The sequence below is a fragment of the Ctenopharyngodon idella genome, chromosome 5, assembly GCF_019924925.1.
Source record: "Ctenopharyngodon idella isolate HZGC_01 chromosome 5, HZGC01, whole genome shotgun sequence".
Classification (NCBI taxonomy): Eukaryota; Metazoa; Chordata; class Actinopteri; order Cypriniformes; family Xenocyprididae; genus Ctenopharyngodon; species Ctenopharyngodon idella.
Genome location: NC_067224.1, coordinates 29,725,754 through 29,734,023, shown reverse-complemented (window position 1 = coordinate 29,734,023; position 8,270 = coordinate 29,725,754). Strand labels below are relative to the sequence as shown.

The 8,270-nt window shown below is 34.6% G+C and overlaps 1 long non-coding RNA gene across 1 annotated transcript; it reads left to right on the top strand.

Moving 5' to 3' along the window:
* The first annotated feature begins 743 nt into the window (after positions 1-743).
* LOC127513611 (uncharacterized) lies at positions 744-6,681 on the top strand. Its single transcript, XR_007930438.1, has 3 exons — positions 744-766; positions 3,355-3,493; positions 6,042-6,681. It is a non-coding gene; the product is annotated as an uncharacterized LOC127513611 (long non-coding RNA).
* The last annotated feature ends 1,589 nt before the right edge of the window (positions 6,682-8,270 follow it).

Genomic DNA, 8,270 nt, shown 5'->3' with positions numbered 1-8,270 from the left:
CAAAAATGCTCTTCAGAAATCTACGGGTGACGTCACGGACACTACGTCCATATTTTTTTACAGTCTGTGATTTATACACATGCCTTATCTAGATCTGGGGCTCTTTAGGGCACTTTTTTACTGCATGATTTTTAACAAAACGTCTATTTGATTGGATATGTTGCATTTGTTTTGTGTTTTAATTCTTTTATTAGAACTTTATTTAATAAAAATGTTTTACTGTAACATTATGAGGTCGCATCCTAGATGGCACACAATAGTTTTGAAATTAATAGGTATTTCACACTATTTTTCTTCATTGATTGATATTTTTATTTTTTTGCTAGGCCAGTGGTGTTTTAAAATTAGGAGACAAAGTCCTCACTGTCAGGCACACAGATGGAGGCAGGCAGGTAAGTGAATAACAGGTAGTTTTATTTAGACAGAGGCATGGATCTGGCAGAGGAGAATACAGGTGAGTAGAGATACTGAAGAATGTTTGAAGTGGAACTTACCTGGAATGGTAACCAATGTCTCTATTGCAGGAGTGGAGAGTGGAAGGAAGGCTGGCAGGCGATGGATGGTGGATGACAGTAGATGGAACACAGAAGACGGACGATACGGGTAGGTAACAGGTAAGTAGTCCATAAGGTAAGTAGATACATAGAGACATCTATTGACGAGACCAGACACCGTTGTGCAGGAAGTGAGAGTCTTTATAGAGAGAGTGATGAGCGCTAACAAAGGTGATAACTTTCAGGTGCGGGTGATTGGCGAGTGAGTGCAGGTGAGGAACCAGAGGGATGCTAGGAAATAGAGTCCGGGGAAGGTGATACAGACGGTGACTGTGACACTCACATTTTTTTTATAATGTAAATGTAAATTTATGTCCCTGTTACACTTCATTTTCCTGGTTAAATAAACATTACATAAAAAAGAGACACCAAATACAATTCTATTTTGTATTTTTACACTAACTATGTAATCGAGTCATCAAGTTAGTGTTTTTATGCCTTATTCCAAAATAATAACTAAAGGCAGTAACAATTTAAACAAAATATTTTATTTGTAAACCAATGTTCAGCTTTTCTTTTTAATAGTCAAGTTATTTTCAGCAGTCATCAAGCTTGTACACGCTGGTCACAGACACGAAGGTGTACCTTTAATTTCATGTTTTCACGCCATTTCAAGTTTGATTTAGACGTGACAAAGCGGTAATATCTAAGTGGCTGAGTTGTTTACTTTTGAAATTAGTCTTCCCATTGTCGCCATCATTGTCTTTATTTAGGCCGACTTGATTTCTTTGTCGCTGTTGGACAGTTACTTGCAAGTGACTTTTACACTTTTTAATGTCACATTTTGTAATATTTGCGTTGTTTTACTTTTGTAATATCGATTATTTTACTCATCAGGTTTTTTTACGAGACACTGCCCCCGTTGCCTCCTCGGAGGAAACGCACTTGAGGTAGGCTGTAAGTGAAGTGAACCATGCTAGTATTTAATAAGTAGCTACTATAAAATACTCCAACTCTGGTTTTACCACTCTGCATCATCAAATCAAAAGTTCAAAGATTGTAACGTAGTTCACCAAAAATAATTTAAAAGGTAGCCACTTTTCTTAACCCTTTCACACTTAAGTTTAAAATATTCTGGCTGAGCCCCCAGCGTGAGTTTTTCAAGGCGACCGTTATTTAGAACTTATCACTTTATTGTTTCCATGGTGACGCGTCATTGCTTGTTACATAACATACCGCAGCCACAATAGCTGAATGACTGATGATCTGCTTTTATTTCATTTTTCCTTTTTATTCAAAATATTCACAAATTTGTAAACTATAGCATGAAATATCTGATATTCCGACTGTAAAATATGTGCAAGTGGATGTGTTTTATAACGATTATAACTTTATAACAATCGCGTTAATTGAGCTATACGCGCAATGGGCGCCGCCATGTTAGTTTGCGCCGCGCACAGAGAATCGGATCTGTTGGATTTACAACACGCGAATTCATCCGCTTCTCCCGAAATACATGGAAGTAAGTGATCCGGTGAACTGGGAGAAGAACAGAGTAAACCTTAAAGTTACTTACACAATGTGTAGCCTATCTGATATGAATTAAACATGTTGTCTAATTGGAAAGGATTGTTACTGCCGCTTCTATAGACATCAGTGTATTTTACGAACTCTAAACGTTTTGTTTTGTTAGTACTTGTGTATTTAAACGTCTGAAACCTAAAATAAACATTATGCGGTGGAAAATAATGTATATTTGTATTTTATGAAAAGCGCTGCGCGCGTCCGTCTGTGGTTTAGCACATTTGAATTTGGCAGTTGATCACGGGATTCACATTTAACATTTATTTGATCAAAAACACTGCAAAAATTTAATATTGTGCAATATTATTAATATTTTATATATATATTTTTTATTTCTTATTATTATCAATGTAACAGTTTAAAGACAAACTGTTTAAGTAAACACTGCTTAGAATTTTTGTAGAAACCATGATATGTTTTTCAGAATTCTTTGATGAATAGAAAGAATAAAGAACATCATTTATTTGAAATATTACTAAATTTTGTGACATCATTAATGTATTTTGTCACTTTTGATCAATTTAATGCATCCTTGCTGAATAAAAGTATTATTTATTTAAAAATCTTACTGATTTTTGAACAGTAATGTAGGCATGCCATTAAAACATGGATGCTACAACATCTGAAAAAAATCCACTGTGTTTCCCCAACACTCTGTTCCCCAGTCTTTCTTTTTTGAAAAAGACTTCAGGGATTTTTGCACACTTTTGCATCTGTTTTCTCTCATGCTGTCTGTTAGCATTCATTAGACAAATATACAGAATAAACAAATTTAAAGCTACAGCCCGAGCATCTGGTTTCCACTGCAATGGCACTGAACACAGAAAAAAGATGAAGCATTTTTCCTGCTCCCTACATTAAGGCTTTGTGATTATCTCTGATTGAGACAAGACAGAGGTTTGTTAGTTTATAGAGACATGAGAGCGTTCCTTCAGATGGAGTGTAAAACAAATCACTAGAATAACTGAATTCAGAACTTGTCATGGAGTCATGGCAACACATGAAGATTCACCAGTTAACTTTATAATATAGAAGCCAGGCTGTTAATGTAGGATGTTAAATTATTTTTATAGGTAATATGGTTGCAGTTTGTGCCGTTTGCTATGGGGTGCAAATGAGACATGGGAAAGGAAGCTTCAAAGAATTATTTGCTTTGCCATACAATTTTGTATATTCCTTGTTTAAATGCCTTGAACTGTTTTAGCATAACCAATGTAAAAACATTCAGTGGAAAAGACTATTCAAAACTGGCTTAAAATGTTTCTCTGTTCTTAAGGGCTGACACAGATTCATGGACCATTTAAACCACGGATGCTGTGTGAACATATCCTTTCAAAGCGTACTGCAAAGTTCACGAATGGTCAAACCAACAGCTCCATAGTGGACAGTGCGTCAGCTTAAAGGATCCCCTCTAGGTGAGCCAAAGTAGATGAAGTCAAAATACAGCATTAAAACAATAGAGTTGAAAGAGAGAGAGAGAGAGAGAGAGAGAGAGAAGTTCATCAGATCCATGTGTTTGGGTGTGCTTTGGGTTTGAGGAAATGTGTTGAATCACACATTACTGGATGTGCGTCATTTGACACATTTATTGTGAAAAATAATGAACTGAACTGCTGGAGATAATGAAGTGCAGCAGTTTGGGACTCTGTCTGTTTCTCTCTTTCTTTTTTTGTTCTGTCCCTCTCATCCTGTGACCATTCGACCTTATAGTCTTGTTGTTAAAAACATTAATCAGAATCCATGACGCATTTTGTGCTCCACATTTGATCAGCCATAATATGCTGAGTTGGCAGTTTGTAAAGGCCTATTGAGGGATCAAAACAGCCCTTGTTTGTGATTTTTTTTATATGTGCTTGAATGCATGTTTTCTTGTGTGTTTGTGCCTGATTTTATCCCCTTATCTTTGTGATCCCTGGAGTGTTCACTGTTGCGGTTTTAGGCTTTGAATAGTTTTGGCTAAATCGAGCTGTCTATGTTATGAGTGCAATATGAACCACATGTTGATTCAGATACACACTCAGTCAGCCATCTTCCAGGAAAGACAAGGATTGAATTTAATTTGAAATGATGAGACATTGAGGATCGTTGATTAAAAACAATCCTTTTCTGGTCCATTGGATACCAGTTAGTACTGGAAAAGGAAAGTAAAAGATCATGCAGCGCATTAGACTGGTTCTTTAGGTTCTTTCTTAGCATTATGATGACTCTCATTAAACACAATGTAGTCTGCAAATGATCATACACTAACTTTTCAGCATTTCACAAAGCTCACATTTGTTTCTTGAATATTGAATCAGTTACCATGTAAGAACATTACATTATGTTTCATTGGTTTGGACAGAGTATACTAATAGGGTAGATCTTCTCCATATGCCATTAATATTCTAGTAAAACTATATAAGTACACTGTAAAACCGAACAGTGAAATTATTTAAATGAAATGAGTTGGTTTCACTCAAATAATAATGAAAGTTCATTGTACTTAATGGAAAAAAGTTGCGTGAACTCAAAATTTGATTGTACTAAGCTGAACTTAATATGATTGAGTTGCAGCAGATTTCTAATTCCCAGCATGGTTTGCGTCAGACTGTATAAGGAAAATAAATGTTGCAATTAAGTGTTGTTTTATGTTTTTGCACAAGATTTACATAGGGAGACATAAGTTAGTGTTTAATGTTGTGTTATGTTGGGATTTACAGGGGGTTCTGTTATGTTAGTTTTGTAGGGTTACCATTGTGGTGAAGAGTAGAGCCTGTGGTTAGGTTGAGGATGGACTACAAAACTTTTAAGACCATATATACTCTGTGTTGTTTGATTATATACATGCAAGTATATAATGATAGCCTTTTTGATAGTTATAATAGCATATGTGTTATTTACTAACCATGAAGATCTGAATGTGATGTTTATGTAAATGAACTGTATGTAATTAACATTATGATGAGTGGGGCGAGGCTGAGAATGATGCCAGTGACGTGATTGTTAATGAGAGACACCTGTGCACCACACTGGCCTTGCTCCACTTCTATGGCTCTTGGCCCCGCCCCACTTGTTACCAAAATTTTAAGTTTTACTAACTTAATAAAATTAGTTAGTTTACTTAAATGTTTTGAGTATTCTGAACTTACTGAGTTTTACAGTGCTCCTGTTCTGTCATCATTTTATGCCAATGTTAGGTTTTGCTTAGTCTTATGTAACTTTATTACTTTGAGTTTGATGAACTTAAACCATTTATGGCAATCGGTTTCCTCAAACCATTTAAGTAACGATATAGTTGTTAAGACTTATTTAGATTTGTTACCTGTATTCAAACTGAATGAATAAAATGAACTTAAAATCTTTCAGTTGAGTTTACTCTAATGATTGACTAAACTAACACTAAAATATAAGTGAATTTAACTCAATGTATATGAGTTTATAGTACTCATACTTAATGGTTTTAAAACTTAAATGGTTTACGGCAATCGTTTTCCTCAAATGGTTTGAGTTACCGTTACCTATCGGGTTTTACAGTGTAGTGTTATTTAGTGATGCACAATATAATTGTACATGCCCATTTCCAAATTTTAATAGTGCTGTATAATTCCCATATTTTAACTAATAATTTAATAACACTGTTAAATGTAATGTTTAGATCCAAAACATCCGTCTTTCATACTTTCCTTTATAGTGTTGTAAAACCTAAATTAGTTTTTAGTATTTCAAACTGTTGATTTAATTTTTGTGCAGTTTACTTTTGACATTTTACATGCAATAGTATAGAATTTTAATATTGGTAATTTATTGTTTATATGCAGTAAGATAAAATAGTCACCGGCTTACTGATATTGGCCAGAATCCCTAGTATTATTACCAATAAAATGTGCGCATGCTTTGCATATAAGATTGTTCCCCCTTTTTTTTATTTTTTTTTTTATTGTTATTTAGCATTTTATTTTTCTTATTTTTTTGCTCTTTGTTTAGACTTCATGAGTCCTGAGGAGTGTCCATACAACATCCACATGGTTTATGGCTATTCTCTGGTATGCTTTTGTTAGCATGGCAGTAGCCTTTCTCAGCAGGCATGTCAACACTCACCGTGATCCATTTGTTGTGGTAACTAGATAATGGAAAACAATCAGCTAGGCTGAACTCAGATCAGTACCATTTTGCCTTGTGGGAGCTGGCTGTGATGGAGATTGTAGAATTGGCAGCAATTGTGCTGCTTTGGTTTTAATTATGCATGCACTCATAACATCCCACACCCTACATGTTGCTTTCATAGTTCATTATTGTAATGTAATAAAGTGCATTACTGTAAATAACATTACACAGGGTTTTAATATGTCATTTGTTAGCGTCCAATATGTCTTCATAATTGTGAATGTGAATACGAAAGGCATTGTTGGATTGTGATTTCTATGGTATGAGGTGCTGTCTTCTGCTCATTCCTTTTTTTTCCATAGATTATTTTGGCTGAGTCAGTGTGTGAGTTGATCTCCCAAGGTCAAGCCAATGAGATCACAGTTTTAAAAGTAAATTATTCTCATCTGCACAAATAGGACGATCTAGTGCTGCTCGTCATGTACACCCCTGAGGTAATGGTAAAGGAAAAAGTTCAACACTTGACTCTGGCAAAATGTACATTTTCTCCTTTTAGCCATTTATATTCTATGAGACAAAAGCAATAAAACTTTAAATTTCTTTTGAAAGAAAAAATACCTGCATGTCTGGTTTTATTAAGTGACCTCTATTACTTGTCTTGGATGAACTGTCAAAGACTTTGACTTGGATTTGTTTATTGTCTGGTGTCTAGAATTAAACATTAGACTAGATAATTGCTTTTTTCTTTTGTAACTATCTTGTGGCATACAATGGTCATTTATCATTCTGAAATTGTACTTAGAGTTTGTTGTAAGAACAGACTTTTGAACAATATTTAGCAATATGCTAAATAAAAAGTAATGTTTTATTTAATGTATTTAATTGTAGACTAATATCAGGAACAGTCATCTTGTGATTCAGTGTGGCTGATGTTGCCTGGATCAGAGCTAGAGGTCCAAAATGTTTTGTGACCCGTTTTATGACCTAAACCGCATTCAGTGGTGGTGTAATGCAAATATACACATCATGTTTGCAGTAAAATTAATATTTGGGAGTATATTTAAAGCAACAATGTGCTTGAGACATTTAATAACAAATCTTAGGTGTTCACACACAGGCAGGTGATTGAACCTGTAAGGTAAACACTGGTTAAGAGCTCACAGTTCTTGTGTTATTGTTTGTTATGGCCAGCCTTTTGGATGAAACTTCTTTCTCATTAAGTTCTTGGCACAAAGAAAATCTTCTTGTCCAAACCTTGTGTTGGTGGGCTATACATACTGTAGATCCTGGCACACCAACAATGTTGTTTCAATCAGTTTGCCAAGAAACAATTATAGTTCTGATTCCTGAAGGCCATAAATGGCCATTGAGATACATTAGTGTAACAGCATATCTCTCCTGCAAATCTGTAAAAGCAGCCCGAGGACCTTTTAGTGTATCTTTAGTATATATTAATAATAGTGTCTTTCTCCATGACAGTTTTTTTTAACATAATCAAATCTACAAACAAATGTTCTAACTGATTAACAGAACATATAGGAATGTGTACTGATTATTGTTACCCATGTCCACTTTAATTTTTTTTGGCATCCTCTCAAACATTAGAGGAGAGTAATACAATGTACAAGAATACTTTATTTTTGTTTTTAACAGTATCCACAAAAGCAAAATTAAATTAACTTCCAGTGTAATTCTAGGCAAGACCCAACACAGATTCACTTTGACATGGATGGCTGAAGTACTCTGAGCAAAGCCTTGAAGTCTGAGGTCTGAGAAGTCTTTTTGAGCTTTATCTGTTGTACGTAGTCCTACTGATCTCTATCAGAGGACTAGCTGATGAATGTTTATGTGTGGTGCTCCTCATTCTATCTTTATCTGTATAATATACCCTGAATTATGGCTGCTAATCCATTATGTCTGTCAGCTTTTCCCTGTGAGGTTTCAAGATCTTTAATCCAGTTTGCAAGGCATAGAAAAAGGTTTGAAGAAATCAAAATAGAAATGGTTTGAGAAAATCAACTGGCAAGTGTCTTTTGTAAAATCAAATAAATTGCTTTTTAAATTATTAAACAAAATGTCTTATAAATTATTTTATACATTTTTTTTTTT